The following is a 16963-nucleotide window of genomic DNA, read 5'->3' as shown; positions in this document are numbered from 1 at the left end:
TTCAGCTACTGGCTTTAATTCTCAACTCAGTTTGATTCTGTAAGAACATATTGACTACTATATACAAAGCAACATTATTTTTTTCAGGAACATTTCATTAGAAATATTTTAGCAAGAACATTTCAGAGCTATTTCCTCAGAGAAATACATAGCTTGTTACATTAGAATTGCTACTTTACATACAATGGCATTTAGATTGGAGATGTTGGTATTTACATTTTAATCAAATGAAATCCATCAGTCTTCACCACAACTGCCTCTTCTTGTTTTCCAGTTTCTAGTCAAAAGAAACTATTTTGAAATTGAAGGGAGCATCATTTTTCCAGATGCTTGATATAACTATGTTCTTTTTGTATTCTTAAATTGTTTTGCCTCCTTAATTAACCAATCCCATCCATTTTGTTTGGCATTGATTTTTGCTCTTCTCTAACTACTTTTAATATCAATCTTCTTCTGTCATATATATGTTTTTGTGTTGGATTTTCTGTTTATTATTATAAACATTCTCTAAGACTTACTTCTCTAGCCAGAGGGTAATTTTGCAAGAAATGAGGACCAGGCCTATACTTTCAATGTTTTTTTTACTGTTGAGAACACAACATGCTGTAAGAACACAGAAACTAAATGTGGATTGATTGCTTGATAACCCTGCAGTATAATCTGCAGATAAACTCATGCACATATTAACCCCTTAAAATTTTGGAAAAGCTGTCATCAGTCATTTAAAAATGCATTCAAGTCTCAAAAACCCTAGCAGATACTGGGAGAGTTGCCCTGAAACATTTAAAAGTTGAGCTTAAGGAATATTTTAGAATACAATCACTTTCCTTATTTCTACATTCACCAGCAACACACATGAAAGTGCAAAAACAGTTACCAGGACCCTGTACCAAGATAGAGATAGGGGTGATGTGCGAACAAGGATGCCACTCACTTGGAAATGAATGGTTTCAAATTTACTTTTAAGACTGAGCCCTCCTTAGTTGTCTTCACCTATGTCTCTTTCCTACTCACCCCCTCAAATGCATGCACGCCCACACATTAGTAAGCGTCATCTTGAAATCTACCAAATATGAAACTTCAGTGTTTCTTGTTTTGATTTATGGTGAATTAAAATTTTGTAATGTAATTTTGTAATTTTGTAATTTGTAATGTTTGACTATGGAGAAAACTCATGGCTGGTCACGCCAAAGAAATCTCCTGGGGAGCTTAATTTAGCATTTCTCCCTCCCTTGAAGGAAAATGACCAAGCCCTGCCTAACATCAGCCCCAGGGAAAGACTTCAGGATCAGGAAGAAGGATTTACAAATTCTTAAAATTGCCCTCTGTTTATAGTTTAATTTTGAAGACGCAACAATTCCTTTAAATTCTGCTCAGTGCCTTTAACCAGAGTGCTTCCATATTGAAAGCATTAAGTGAAATCGCTTCTCGCTGGAAAATGCAAACAAGTTTCAGTTATTTCGACACCAAGAATTGGAGAACAAGGCCCACCCTGCTTGGCAAATGAGCAATTAGCTTCTAGGATTTGTGCGGCTAGTTGAAAATAGTTAATGAACTTGCTAAAGCTGATTCCCCAGCCCCACAGGTACCTGATGCAGGCTGGAAGCTCTTGGGTAGGTTGTTTCAGCACTTCGGGATCCCACCGGTAAAAAAATCACTAATAGTCTATGAGAGAGAGAGAGAGAGAGAAACAGAGAGAGAACATTCACTATTAACAATCATCTCAAAAGCCATTAAGCTGTCCAGTGCACACAAACAACAGGACCCTTAAAAACAGTGCTTTAACAAAACTTTTCAGGTCTTCTTTTGGGGCTGATTTCCTAAAACCTCATGGCTTTACATTCCACAGAGTGCAATCAGCTCCACCATATAGGACCCTGAGTTTTGCTTGCTGCTACATAAATTCACTACTTACTCACACCTAATACTTGAAAATGGGCTAATGTGCAACTTTGGACTGGGGGACTGGATAGTGTTTGGTGTCAGGCCAAAGAGTGGAAAATGATTCCCTTTGAATGTTTTCAGATTGTATACTTTCTTACTGATGTGATAAAATAAGCTCCAATTTAGATGGCCCTTCTGGATAATGTTGCATGTTGGTTTGTTGTTGGACATCACATATCTCTTTTCAACTCTAATTATTTGTTTATTTGAACTAGTCTTAGCTATGGTCAGTGGTGAAATGTGAAAGGCTAATTTCAGCAGATGTTTGAAGCCAGCTCTGTAGGGAGCACCTACACAGGACCCCTGTGTAGGATGAGGGGGAAGGGCGTGGAGGTCAGGGTCATAGGTAAATCAGCATCGGCTTCCAAAGAGTGAAAGCAGAATCAAACCAGAGACAGGCCAGGGTCTGTCCAGTCCTGGGAATCAAGAAAGAAAGATGGCACACAGTGGGTGATAAGTTTGAAATAGAACACAGAGGGAGGTGATGATGCAGGGAGTTGAGACCTGAGTACTTGAGAGCAGAGAGATACTTAAACAACATCTAAGTGTATGGATGGGCTGAGAACAGGGCCAGATCAAATTTGATGCTTAGTTGATACCTTCAGAGAATGAGGTACAGGATGGAGAATGTGTGTACTATTTCCCTGCTAATTATTCCTACCCAGACACTATCGACTTACCATTTTGGAAGTGTATCTCCTTGATCACAAAAACAAGTTGAGAGGAGAACAGGCAAAGCTGAATGTATCCCCATCCATCCATGCAGCTCAATGAGTCAGCAGCGCCTTGGTGTGTGAAAGGCCCTCTGAGCATTCATTTCCATGCTCATCTCCTGTGGAACATCTCCAAAAAGACCTTTGCCCCTTTGTTCATTTCAAAATAGATTGATCTGCATCTGAGAGATGTATCTATCAAATAGGGACAGATGATCCATCAGCTGATTCGTGAGTTATTAAGGCAGCTAGGACCACATAAATACAAACAGTATTCAAATGAGGCTAACCTTTCTGTGCAAAAAGGTCCCTGCCAATTAAAACTTGTGAAAGTTGCCTTTGTCCCCTTGTGGAACAGCATGGTTGTTCAATAGGTGCCAGTCTATTATGTTGAACTTTAAATTGAATATTCAAAATATTTACATAATACCTCTTCAAACTAAATTGAAACTTCAAATATATATATATATTTAAATTACACCCTCATTGTGTGAAATTAGAGGACATGGACAAAAACGTTATTTTTGTTGGAGAGTAAGTGACCTTTTCATGGACTAATTTCAAAGGGTCGCTTAATCAACAGACAGATCTCTGGGGTTATCATCTGTGCTTTTTACCAACATTACCCCGGCATTGTATTGGCAACTGTGAAGAGTATACATTGTGCTTTTTGAAAACAGGGACTAATAGGAATTGTTTTCCCTATAAATAATGCATCAGGAAGAAAACATAGCCCTTTTCATTATTTGTCAAGTACTTTACTTTAATCATTTTGGAACAATTGAACATACATCATCTTTGTCTCTTTTTATGATTATAAAAGCAATGTGTGTCTTTGTAAAAAAATAAAAAGCTTGAAGAACAAGCTTAAAAACACATAATCTCATCAGGCAGAAGCAATCATGATACTGACTCTGTACACTTCCTTTCATTTATATTTTCTTTTACATAATTGAGACCATATTGTGTACTTAATTTTACACTCTGGTTTTAGAAATTAACATTATAATAGGTTTCTTCATGTTGTTAAATAAAATTATACAACCTGATTTTAATTTCTGCATGATAACATAGTCTATGGAGATATCATAATTTATTTAAACATACCCCTCATATTGTACAGACTTCTGCAATCATATGTTGTGCACCTGAAACTAATGTAACACTGTGTCAACTATATTTCCGTAAGAAAATACCCTTATTGTTTTAGATACCGTAGGACATTTAGGTCATCTCTACTTTTCCCTATTACAATGTGATAATTGTCTTTGTGCATAAGATGATCACTTTAGAATAATGTCAAAGAAATGGGGTGCATAAAGATATTTCCTTAGAGTACAATCAAAGAAATGGGATTAATTCTTAAGATCAAGAAAAGTCTTATGGCCCTTGATACACATTGCCAAATTGTTTAACTAAAGATGGCCAAAAACTTGTTTTTCAAAATGACTACATTGTCCAGTTAAATTTTTCTCTGGCCAGTTCATTTGAATAGAATTTTAATAACTTTGAAAGGTGCCGTTTGACTTATAATTGAGTTGTTTTTTTTTCTTAATTTGTTAGTTCTGGACTTTCTGATGTCAGTTAACCCAATAAATATGAACGTACTTCTAGAATTCCAGTCAGAGTTTGGAGGCATCTTGGTGAGCATCTTGTTTTAATTCCTTGTATAGCAGGGTACTTCAGGAGCAAAGAGACAGGGGACAGGGAACCAGCACAGCTGAGACTAAGCTTTAAGTCTCCCAAGTCACAGCCTAGCATTCTTCTCAATGCAGGTTCTTTTTTCAAATATTAAAAATCCCCACATTTTTAAAAAATCTTTACAAAGTTGGCCCATTAGTGCCACTGTGTTTTAATACGGATAGTCAAGTGATTTTTTTACTATTAACCAGAGATTTCATATAGCAAGTTATCTGGAATGGATACACACAATTGTTTACTTTCTGATCCTTTTTTGAGGTGTACCTTCTAGTTTGTGCACTTTTCTCTGAGCATGTTATACTTGAGCACATTTAAAAACTGTGTATTATATTGTATAGAGAAGTTGAGTCACTACGTTTTACACTTGAAACTAGTATCACATTCTGTGTCAACTATACTCAAATTTTAAGAACTATTAAAAAGTTTTAAAAAATCATACATTATATAGAAGCAAGAAATCTTTAACTCAACAAATCAGGTATGGTACAAAAAGTATTCTCTCCTCTGTATACATGGAAAACTGTGTATATACTCACTGGAAAATAAAATATGACATGTTTTACATTTTAATGAAAAAATAATTGCATCTACCTGAAAATTGAAAAAGTAAGATGATTTCACCAACACGAATTAAAGAGACGGTAAATGAATGAGTGATTATAGACTATGAAACAATACAGTTAATATTAAATCGATGAAGTATATCTGAAGAAATATTCAGAGGTAAATAGATGCCTTTTAATATTTTAAAAAATGAAAATAAAATAAAATAGCTAATATTCTGGAAAGCAAACATTAAATCTAGAGATCACTGTGGGGAGTAGAGGGTTAAGAGCAGCACTCTCAGATAATGAGTCAGTGTGATATAGGTTTTGACCATGGGCCCCAGAATCAGGTGACTTGCACCCAAATTTCAACTCTATCACATTCATAGTGGTATGATGTTGGGCAGGTTATTAAACTCAGAAATTTAATTTTCAGATCTAGAACATATCCAAATAATACTCTTTGTAGAGGGCCAGACAGTAAATATTTCAGGCTTTTGTGGGCCATTGATAGTCTCTCTCTCTCTTTCTCTCAACCACATGTAAATAATGAGTGTAGCCATTGGGTGGGGACAGCATATGCTACTTCAAAATACACGACTTTGGCATATTTGATTCTTTTGAATTAATGTTACTTAAGAAACAGCGAGTACAAAAAGGACACTCTGATCCTCCTTTGTCTCCCTGAAAACAGGAAATAAATCTCCCATGTGAGAGGTATACTCCCTGTACCAGGAGGAAGAGAGGCATCCTTATCACCAGAGATAGGGAATTTAAGGCTGAGAAACCTATATGAACAAACTTCTTTGTCTAGTCAATGCATCGCAAATGCATTGTTTCTCTGTGTAAAAGGTATAAAAGCTGCCTGCTTTGGTCACTTCTTTGAATCTCATATTTTTATGAGATCCTGTATGGAAAAATTAAATCTGTTTTTCTCCTGTTAATCTTTCTTATGTCAATTTAATTATTAGATCAGCCAAAGAACCTGGAAGAGAAGATGGGGAAAGTTTTCCTCCCCTACACTATGTTCCATTTGTCTCTAGAACTGTATTTATAAAAATAGGCAACTAGAGGCAGAATTTGGTCTCATGTGTGTTGTGATTTTGCTGTGCTTTAAATCACAATGTTTTATGTTATTTAATTAAATATAATAGGAGGGGAAGTACTCTACAGAGAAAATTAGGATAATATAGAAAATACCCCCCCACACACACACTCACATACATACACCAACATTGCATTCCTGGGAGAAATCCCATTTGGCTATGGTACATAATCTTTTTTATACATTGTTGGATTCAGTTTGTAATCACTTTGTTGAGGTTTTATGCATCAATATTCATAAGGAATATTGGTCTGTAGTTTTCTTATAAGGTATTTATCTAGTTTTGATATCAAGGTATAACACTGGCTTCCTAGAATGCATTGGGAAATGTTCCTTCCTCTTTTATTTTTGAAAGTTTGAGAAAGATTGGTGTTAATTATTTAACTATTTTGTAGAATTCAGCCATGAAGCCATGTGGGTCTGGTTTATTCATTGGCAGGTTATTTGAACTTTTTAAAGGTCCTTTAGATTTTTTCTTAAATCAGTGTCAGAATTTCGTGTCCTTGCAGAAATTTTTCCATTTCTTCTTGGTTATCTAATTTGTTGGTATACTGTTGTTCATACTATTCCTTTATAATCCTTTACATTACTGTCAGAGCAGTAGTGATGTTCCCTCTTTCATTCCTGATTTTAGTAATTTGAGTTTTCTCACATTCTTCTTGGTCTACCTATCCAAAAATTTGTGAATTTCATTGATCTTTTTAAAAAGCCAGCTTCTTTGAACAGTTTTCTCCTCCCCTCCCCTCTCTTCTCTGAGCTCCAAATCTCTGCAACATGGAGCAGTAATACTGGCAAATTGCTTCTGCTGGGAAGAAATCAACCCTAGCCTGTAGCTGGGATTATAGGGATCCCTTAGTCCTAAGTGGTCCTGAGCTGCAGCTGGATGGAGTTGAACTTCCAACATACTGAGCTTAGGAGTGGGTAAGGGAGTGAGTCATTGTTCCTACTGCAATTTAGTAGATTTTTTAAAAAAAAAAAAACTTCCTTTTTTAAAAAAAAGATTTTATTTATTTATTTGACAGAGAGAGAGATCACAAGTAGGCAGAGAGGCAGGCAGAGAGAGAGGGGGGAAGCAGGCTTCCCACTGAGCAGAGAGCCTGATGCGGGGCTCAATCCCAGGACCCTAGGATCATGACCTGAGCTGAAGGCTTAACCCACTGAGCCACCCAGGTGCCCCATAGTAGATTTTTTAAAATAAATGTTTCCCCATTTGCTGAATACTTTCTGAGACTGAATAATTTCCAGAGACTTGAAATAGTTGTGTTCTTCAGTAACATTCACCACTTATGGTTGTTTCATTGGGAAGTGGGAACACAGAGGTATTCATGTCACCATTCTGCAAATTGCTTCTCCAGCCTGACATTCCTTTTGATACCCAGATGAATTCCTTCCATTTTAAATGAGCCCCTTTTTTGTGCTGGGTCATCTCTGGCTTTTCTAGCTCTGTGTACCCTCTTTGGCTGTATGCATCATGGAGGCAAGTGCCAGGAGAGCACCAAGCTTGTTCCTGTCAACCCGATTGTTGTTCTAAGTTGGTTTCCCTACCTTCCATCTTTATCTAAATGGCCTGCCCTTCTCTTCCATTCTTCTTCTGCTGTTGCCCATGTACTTTCTAAGGTGCATCTGCTATACTCCAAAGGTACCAACTGGCCATAATAAGCCAGCAGGGGAGGAAGTGATGTGAGTGCAACTTTTTACCAAATAAGGAAGTCCAGTTACCATCTACTTAATCACCACTCTTTCAAAAAATGATGGATTTTTTTTTAATTATCTATTTCTTTTCAGCGTAACAGTATTCATTGTTTTTGCACCACACCCAGTGCTCCATGCAATCCATGCCCTCTCTAATACCCACCACCTGGTTCCCCCAACCTCCCACCTCCTGCCTCTTCAAACCCCTCAGATTGTTTTTCAGAGTCCATAGTCTCTCATGGTTCACCTCCCCTTCCAATTTCCCTCAACTCCCTTCTCTCCATCTCCCCTTGTCCTCCATGTTATTTGTTATGCTCCACAAATAAGTGAAACTATATGATAATTGACTCTCTCTGCTTGACTTATTTCACTCAGCATAATCTCTTCCAGTCCCGTCCATGTTGCTACAACAGTTGGGTATTCATCCTTTCGGATGGAGGCATCATACTCCATAGTGTATATGGACCACATCTTCCTTATCCATTCTTCCATTGAAGGGCATCTTGGTTCTTTCCACAGCTTGGCGACCGTGGCCATTGCTGCTATAAACATTGGGGTACAGATGACCCTTCATTTCACTACATCTGTATCTTTGGGGTAAATACCCAGTAGTGCAATTGCAGTGTCATAGGGAAGCTCTATTTTTAATTTCTTGAGGAATCTCCACACTGTTCTCCAAAGTGGCTGCACCAACTTGCATTCCCACCAACAGTGTAAGAGGGATCCCCTTTCTCCACATCCTCTCCAACACATGTTGTTTCCTGTCTTGCTAATTTTGGCCATTCTAACTGGTGTAAGGTGGTATCTCAATGTGGTTTTAATTTGAATTTCCCTGATGGCTAGTGATGATGAACATTTTTTCATGTGTCTGATAGCCATTTGTATGTCTTCACTGGAGAAGTGTCTCTTCATATCTTCTGCCCATTTTTTGATATGATTATCTGTTTTGTGTGTGTTGAGTTTGAGGAGTTCTTTAGAGATCCTGGATATCAACCTTTTGTCTGTACTGTCATTTGCAAATAACTTCTCCCATTCCGTGGGTTGCCTCTTTGTTTTCTTGACTGTTTCCTTTGCTGTGCAGAAGCTTTTGATCTTGATGAGGCTTGCAGCCTTCCCGTTGAGATCAGGAACACGACAAGGATGCCCACTCTCACCACTCTTGTTCAACATAGTATTAGAAGTCCTAACAACAGCAATCAGACAACAAAGAGAAATAAAACGTATCCAAATTGGCAAGGAAGAAGTCAAACTCTCTCTCTTTGCAGATGACATGATTCTTTATATGGAAAACCCAAAAGACTCCACCCCCAAACTACTAGAACTCATACAGCAATTCAGCAACGTGGCAGGATACAAAGTCAACGTACAGAAATCAGTGGCTTTCTTATACACTAACAATGAAAATACAGAAAGGGAAATTAGAGAATCGATTCCATTTACTATAGCACCAAGAACCATAAGATACCTGGGAATAAACCTAACCAAAGAGGTAAAGGATCTGTACTCGAGGAACTACAGAACACTCACGAAAGAAATTGAAGAAGACACGAAAAGATGGAAGACCATTCCATGCTCTTGGATCGGAAGAATAAACATTGTTAAAATGTGTATGCTGCCTAGAGCAATTGATACTTTTAATGCCATTCTGATCAAAATTCCACTGGTATTTTTCAAAGAGCTGTAGCAAATACTCCAAAAATTTGTATGGAACCAGAAGAGACCCCGAATCGCTAAGGAAATGTTGAAAAAGAAAAAACTGGCAGCATCACGTTACCTGATTTCAAGCTTTACTACAAAGCTGTGATCACCAAGACAGCATGTTAGTGGCATAAAAACAGACACATAGGCCAGTGGAACAGAGTAGATAGCCCAGATATGGACCCTCAACTCTATGGTCAAATAATCTTCGACAAAACAGGAAAAAATATACAGTGGAAAAAAGACAGTCTCTTCAATAAATGGTGCTGGGAAAACTGGACAGCTATATGTAGAAGAATGAAACTCGACCATTCTCTTACACCGTACACAAAGATACACTCGAAATGGATAAAAGACCTCAACGTGAGACAGGAATCCATCAGAATCCTAGAGGAGAACATAGGCAGTAACCTCTTCGATATCAGCCACAGCAACTTCTTTCAAGATATGTCTCCAAAGGCAAAGGAAAGAAAAGCAAAAATGAACTTTTGGGACTTCATCAAAAATGATGGATATTTCTTATCAAGAATATAGGAAAGATTAAAATCTTACAGTAAAACATTTTCGATACATTTTACTTATGAAAAACTCTTCACATTGTCCAGTGATACACATTCACACAGCAAGTACTGGTCCACATTTTCGATACATTTTACTTATGAAAAACTCTTCACATTGTCCAGTGATACACATTCACACAGCAAGTACTGGTCCATGGGAGGGCAATTTGGAACCTAAGGAAGACCTCGACTGCACTCTAAACACCACTCTTACCTCTATCCCAGCGACTGCACCGTGACTCTCCTAACATCCCCTTCTCCCTGCTCTCTGGTGCTTTCTTGTAATCGAATGTTTATTGATGAGTCAGACTGCCTTGTAAGACAGTGAGTGTCTTGAAAGCAGGATCCTGTCTTCCTCATCTCTGTATGCCTAGTGAGAAGTAAGTACAGGTTCAAGCAGAAAGTAGTCTATAAATATATGCGGAATGAGTGAATGAATAAGTGAATGAATTGTTGGACATTGGCAGAAATCATAAAATTCAAACTTCTTAGTCAGGTTTTCAGGGCTTTCCTGATCTGGTCCCTGCACACTGTACTACCAATCTTATCACCTTCAATTATTCTTCCCAACATGGACTCTCCATTCCAGCCCAGCTGGTCTGCTTTCTTATCCTTAAGTGTCCTGCATTACCTCACCTGTTCACAGTGGCAAGTGATCTTGCCCACATCTATTCTTATTTGAATGCTCTTTCTCCCTTATTCAAGGCAACACTTCAGACTACCCAGATCCTTTTGTGGAAGTGGACATGTCCTTGGAGCAGACCAGGCCTATTTCCATGAGGGCAAGGAGAAAACCTTCAAATGTGACCAACTGGCTTAAATGTCTATATGTCAATACCCTATGGTATTGATAGAAACGGTGACTAGAACAATGTCAGGTATATTCCTATGGCACATATCATTAAAAATGTTTCTCCAGACTGACAGAAATTTTTTAAATCAGTTCACTTTGGGAACAGATATCCAACCAAACTTTAAAATCACCCGGTCTTTACTTTCTGGAATTGCCTGTTTCTGTTTATGGAAAAATCAGAGTAACTTTTGCCTCTTTCAAGTCTCATTGTCCATAATTCTGCAAAGAAATTTGTTTCTTGTTCAACAAATATTTAAATGACCACCACAAGCCAAACAGGTGCTGCTTTACAAATAGTGTGTTTGTTATTCCATCTAAAAATTCCTCAGGCCCAGGGGACTGACTGTGTCTGTGTGAGGTAGCTTTAATTTCCTTTAAAAGTGCCAGCTCTTCTCTTACCTTTATCTCCTTAAACATGAGTTGCCAATCCATCTTTACTGTGTGGTATGGTTGAATGTATCCCTTCCTGGAGCAGATGGTCCCTGGAGTCTGTGTTTTGTGTAACAAATGAATGTCCACTCTCCTCGTGACATGACCTATCCTTGGAATTTGACTATTACAAACTTTCTGCATACAAGCATGAGCTGTTAGTCCATCTTAGCCATCCCTGGGTCCATCCTAAACATACTGCTATTGAAAGAATGAGCCATGGCTTCTTGTTGTCCCATCCTCTGTCAAAATGCTATGATCTACCTTTTTAGGAAAGGAAAACAGTGTAATGTACTCCAGAAAACCAAGTTGGGCTGGCTCGTGTGTTTTCTCTAATGAGCACCTCCTTTAGCTGTGTGGGAAGTAACCAATTTACTCCAGAGTCTCAGAGAATTGATGTTGGGGAGTCCTAAGGAAATCTTTGGTGGCAATAACAGTCCAATTGAGATGGGGCATTGTGACAGCCATTCTTTATGTATGCATAGTGCATCATTGCTTATAAAGTGCCATAGGATATCTTATCTCACTTGATTATCACCATGAGTACTGTGAGGTAGGCAGGATAAGAATTACTACTCCCATTTATCAGATGAGGAAACTGAAGTCCGCAGCAGGGGGAGGGGGTGGCGGTGGGCAAAAAGCTGGTTTAGGATGACAAAACTAGTAATTAGAAAAGCTGCAAGAAGAATCTAGGATTTCTAACCTCCGTGATCTGTCTTCTGGCTGAAATGGAACTGCAAGAGCCCTGAGTACCTATGGTGTATGAGTAATGGTGGAGTAAATCCAAATGGTTGCCCTTGGCTTGTCTACCTCCAGGAATGACATTTTTTTTTCCTGAACTTCCAGGTAGCCATTTACTTATTTATTCATTCAATAAACACATAATGAACCTCTACTGTGTTCCAGGCACAGGGAATACAGCAGAGAACAAATATAGTTGCTGACTTCCTAGGGTTTATAGTCTAGTGGAGTAGAGATCTATTGAAAGGAAAATTACAGATCATATAAGGTGCTAGGAAAGAAGAGTATAGGATGCTATGAAACAAAATGAAAAGGGGACCTCATTCAGTTTGGGAAGGTCAGATGATGAAAGCATCTCTCTCTGATGAAAGCATATTTAACAAACTGAAACCTAAAGGATGGAGTAAGAGTCACCCAAAGAGTTGGTTGAGGATGGTTGGGTAGCACAAGCAAGGGGGTAATAAACAAATGAAACAGCAATGGTGAAGGCTCTGAGACAGGACTGAGCTTGGTGCATTACAGGAAGAGAGAAAAGATTCATGTGGCCAGAAGGCAATGAATGAAGGGGGAAATAAGAGAAAGATGAGCCTGCAGAGTGAACACAGACCAGATCATAAAGTCCAATAACAACTTCCTTTTGAGCCTGCTTTGGATGTACTTGACTAAGGCCTAGACTACTGAAGACCCTGTGAGTGCTTATAGATTCATTATTCAGGCCCCTTCCTATTCATCTTAGATGCTCTGGGGCCACCTAGAGGCCAAAATACCGGGCCCAGGAAGAGCAGTAGGCAGAAGCCTGGAGGTGCTATTACTTAAAGGGCAAGCCAATGAAGAGTTTGGTAGACTATACACCCCTTCAGGGCAGAGACGTCAACACCTGGTATGACAACCTGCACGTAGTAGGGTTTTCGAAAAATATTCATCAGATGGAAGAAGAGGAGTCCACAAAGAAGACTGGGGAAAAAAAGACACAGAAATGCAAGGAGAATCATGATGGTGCATTGTCATGGAAGTTAAGGCACCAAAGAGCTTTAAAAGGAGGGAGAGGACAACTGCTGAATGCAACAGAGGGGCCAAATAAGATCAGGAACATGTTTCATATGTTGAAGAAACAATTCCAAGTTCATGTGTTCACAAATCTTGATCTCTAGCCCAGAAATTTCCCTCTGAGCTCCAGACCTGAATATTCAAGTCATTGCTGACCATTTCTATGTTGACATCCCATACACAGGCAGAGCTTGTTCCACAATGTCCCGTGTCCCCAAATAAACATACTATCTTTCTTCCAACTCTTGGCCCTCTTCTTCTATTCTTTATTTTATAAACGGCATTACTCAATCTCATGAACAAACCAGAAACCTAGGAGTAATTCTAGTCTCATTCCACTCCCTCTCCCACAGCATTCACTGTTCAGTCTATCCCCTCATAATTCTCACATCTGTTCACTCTGATCCAAATCCTCTTCCTGCCCTAGCCCAGTCCACCATTGTTTCTAATGTGCAAAACTGAGGTAACCACTTAACTGGTCTATTTACATCTGCTCTTGCTCTCTCACAAACTTTCATTCAGAAGCCAGGCAGAGGGCCCCCCCCACACACAATGTATATAGTTTTTTAAAATATAAGTTTATTTTTATTCATATTCAGAAAAAATCACTCTTTTGGTATACAGTTTGATGAGTTTTGACGACTAATACTGAATTATACAACCACTACCATAATCAAGACACAGAACAATTCCATAATTAACCCCCCTAAAGTGCTCACATGCTACTCCTTTATAGTTAAACATCTTGCCCCACACATAAGTCATTTCCAGGATGTCATAGGGATGAAATCATACAGTATGTAACCTTTTCAGATAGGCTTCTTTCACTTAGCATAATGCATTTGAGGTTCATCCATCCTGTGTGTGTCAGTAGTTTGTTCTTTTTATTACTGAGTAGTATTCCATTGGATGGATGTGTCACACTTTATTTATCCATTCCCTAGTTGAGGGATGTTTGGGTTGTTTCCACTTTTTTTTTAATTTTATTTTTTATAAACATATAATATATTTTTATCCCCAGGGGTACAGGTCTGTGAATCGCCAGGTTTACACATTTCACAGCACTCATGTTTCCACTTTTTGTTTGACATTATGAATAAAGCTGCCATAAACATACACATACAAGTTTTTGTGTGAACATGGGCTTTCATTTCACTTGGGTAAATACCTAGGAGTAAGATTGCGAGGTCATATGAGAAGTATATGGTTAACTTAAAAAAAAAAAACACTTCCAAACTCGCTTCCAAAGTGACAGTACCGTTTTTTCATTCCCACCAGCATTGTATGAGGCTTCTAGAAGCTTTACAATCTCAGCAGCACACGGTTTGTCAGTTTTTTCTTTTTTATATAATCTTGAATATTAGTCATTCTAATAGACATGTAGTGGTTCTCATTGTGGTTTTAAATTGCATTTCCAAACCACCTAATGAGGCTGGGCATATTTTCACATGCATGTGTAGCTTCCATGTATTTTCTTTGATACACCGTCATCTTCTTTGGTGAATTATCTGTTCAAATCTTCTTCCCATTTTTCTTTTTTTTATTTAAATTCAATTATCCAACATATAGTACATCATTAGCTTTTGATGTAGTGTTCAATGATTCATTAATTGTGTATGACACCCAGTGCTCATCAGATCATGTGCTCTCCTTAATACCCATCACCCAGTTACTCCATCCCCCACACCCCTCCCTTTCAGAACCCTCCATTTGTTTCCTGGAGTCAAGACTCTTTCATGGTTTATCTCCCTCTCTGATTTCTTCTAACTGGATTGTTTGATCTTATTTTTGGGTTTTGAGATTTCTTGATATATTGTAAACACAAGTTCTTTTGTCAGATATGTGATTAGCAAATATTTTCTCCCAGTCTATGGTTTGTCTTTTTATTCTTTTAAGGATGTCTTTTACAGAGGAAATGTTTTTAATTTATATGAAGCCCTATTTTTTTTTCTTTTTATAGATCATGCTTTTGGTATTGTATCTAAAACCTACTTCTCTAAAAAGGTCACACAGATTTTTCCTGTTTTCATCTAAAAGTTTTATATTTTAAAATTTTTCATTTAGTGTCTATAATCCATTCTGAGCTAATTAATGTATAAGATTTGAGGTATATGTAAAGTCAAGGTTCAATTTTTTTTTTTGCATATGGATGTGAAATTGTTCATGTAGCATTAGTTCAAAGGGCTCTTCTTTCTTCATTGAATTGTCATTGCAATTTTGTCAAAATTCAACTGGCCATATTTGTGTGGGTATGTTTCTAGGTTCTCACTTTTTTCCCATTGATCCATGTGTCTATCCCTCCATCAATATCACACTGATTTGTTTACCTTAGCTTTATTTTAAGTCTTAAAATCAGGTAGGGTGAGTCTTCCAACGTTTTTCCAAGAAATTCCAAATTTTTTCTATTCTATTTAATATAGTTTTCCATATAAATTTTATCTTTTTAAATTTATTTTTTCAATGTTCCAAGATTCATTGTTTATGCACCACACTCAGTGCTCCATGCAATCCATGTCATATAAATTTTAGAATAAGTTTACTGATATCTACAAAAAACCTGTTGTGATTTTGGTGGAGACTATGTCCATGGAACTATTAGTGAAGAATTGACATCTTAATGATGCTGGGACTTCTAATTCATGAATACAGTATATCTTTCCATTTATTTAGATCTTATTTAATTTTTTCACCCGTATTTTGTAGTTTTCAGTATACAGATCCTACACACAATTTGTTAGATTTACATATAAATATTCCCTTTGGGGGACTACTGTAAATACTTCTTTTCTATATTATGCTAGGTAGAATAAGACACTCATAGCAAGACAAATACTGCATGTTTCACTTATATGAAGTGTCTAAAATAGTCAAATTCACAGAAGCAAAGAGTAGAATGGTGGTTGCCAGGAGCTGGGAAAAGGGGAACCAGGAAGTTGTTTAATGGGTACAAAGTTTCAATTATGTAAGTTGAGTAAGTTCCAGAGATTTCTTGTACAATATAGTGCCTATAGTTAACAATATTGCACACTTAAAAATTTGTTAAGAGGGTAGATGCCATGTTAAATGCTCCTATCACAAAATAAAACAAAACAGAAACCAAAACAAAGGAACACAAGGAAACTTTGGGAAGTGTTAGAGACATCTATTACTTTGATTGTAGCAATGGTATCATGAGTGAATGCACATTCCCCATGCATCAAATTGTATGCATTAAACATGTGCAGGATTTTTGTACATCCATTATACCTCAAGAAAGCTGTTAAAAATTTCAATTTCCAAATATTCATTGCTAGTATATAGAAATACAATTAATTTTTATATATTGACTTCTACAGTGTGACTTTGCTAAACTCACTAGTTTTAGGAACTATTTGAGATTTCATTAGATTTTTCTACTTAGACAGTGGTGCTGTCTGCTAATAGAAATAGTTCTATTTCTTCCTTTCCAGTGGGTGAGTTTTAATTCTTTGTTCCTCCCTTATTGTACTTGCTACAGTTTCAAGAATCATTTTGAGTAAGATTGGTTAAAGCAGACATCCTTGTCTTGTTCTTGACTTAGAGAGAAAGCATTCGATTTTCCACCACTAGGTATTATGTTAGCTTAAGAATTTTCATAGATGAGATTTATCACATTATCAGGTTTGTCAGGTTTATCTTTTATTTCTGGTTTGCAGAGTGGTTTTTTTTTATCATAAATGGATGTTGAATTTTGTCAAATGATTCTTCTGCATCAGTTGATATGATCGTGTGGTTTTCTTTCTTAGTATGTTATATTGATTGATTTTTGCATGTTGAACCATCCCTGAGTTTCCTGGATAAACCCTGCTTGTTCACAATACATTATCCTGTTTATATGTTGTTGGACTCAATTTGCTAATGCTGTGGTGAGAACTTTTACATTTCTGTTTATGAGGGATACTGCTCCGTAGTTTTCC

The sequence above is a fragment of the Enhydra lutris genome, unplaced genomic scaffold (assembly GCF_002288905.1).
Source record: "Enhydra lutris kenyoni isolate GAN:26980312 unplaced genomic scaffold, ASM228890v2 scaffoldscaffold96, whole genome shotgun sequence".
Taxonomy (NCBI): domain Eukaryota; kingdom Metazoa; phylum Chordata; class Mammalia; order Carnivora; family Mustelidae; genus Enhydra; species Enhydra lutris.
This window is presented reverse-complemented; position numbering follows the sequence as displayed.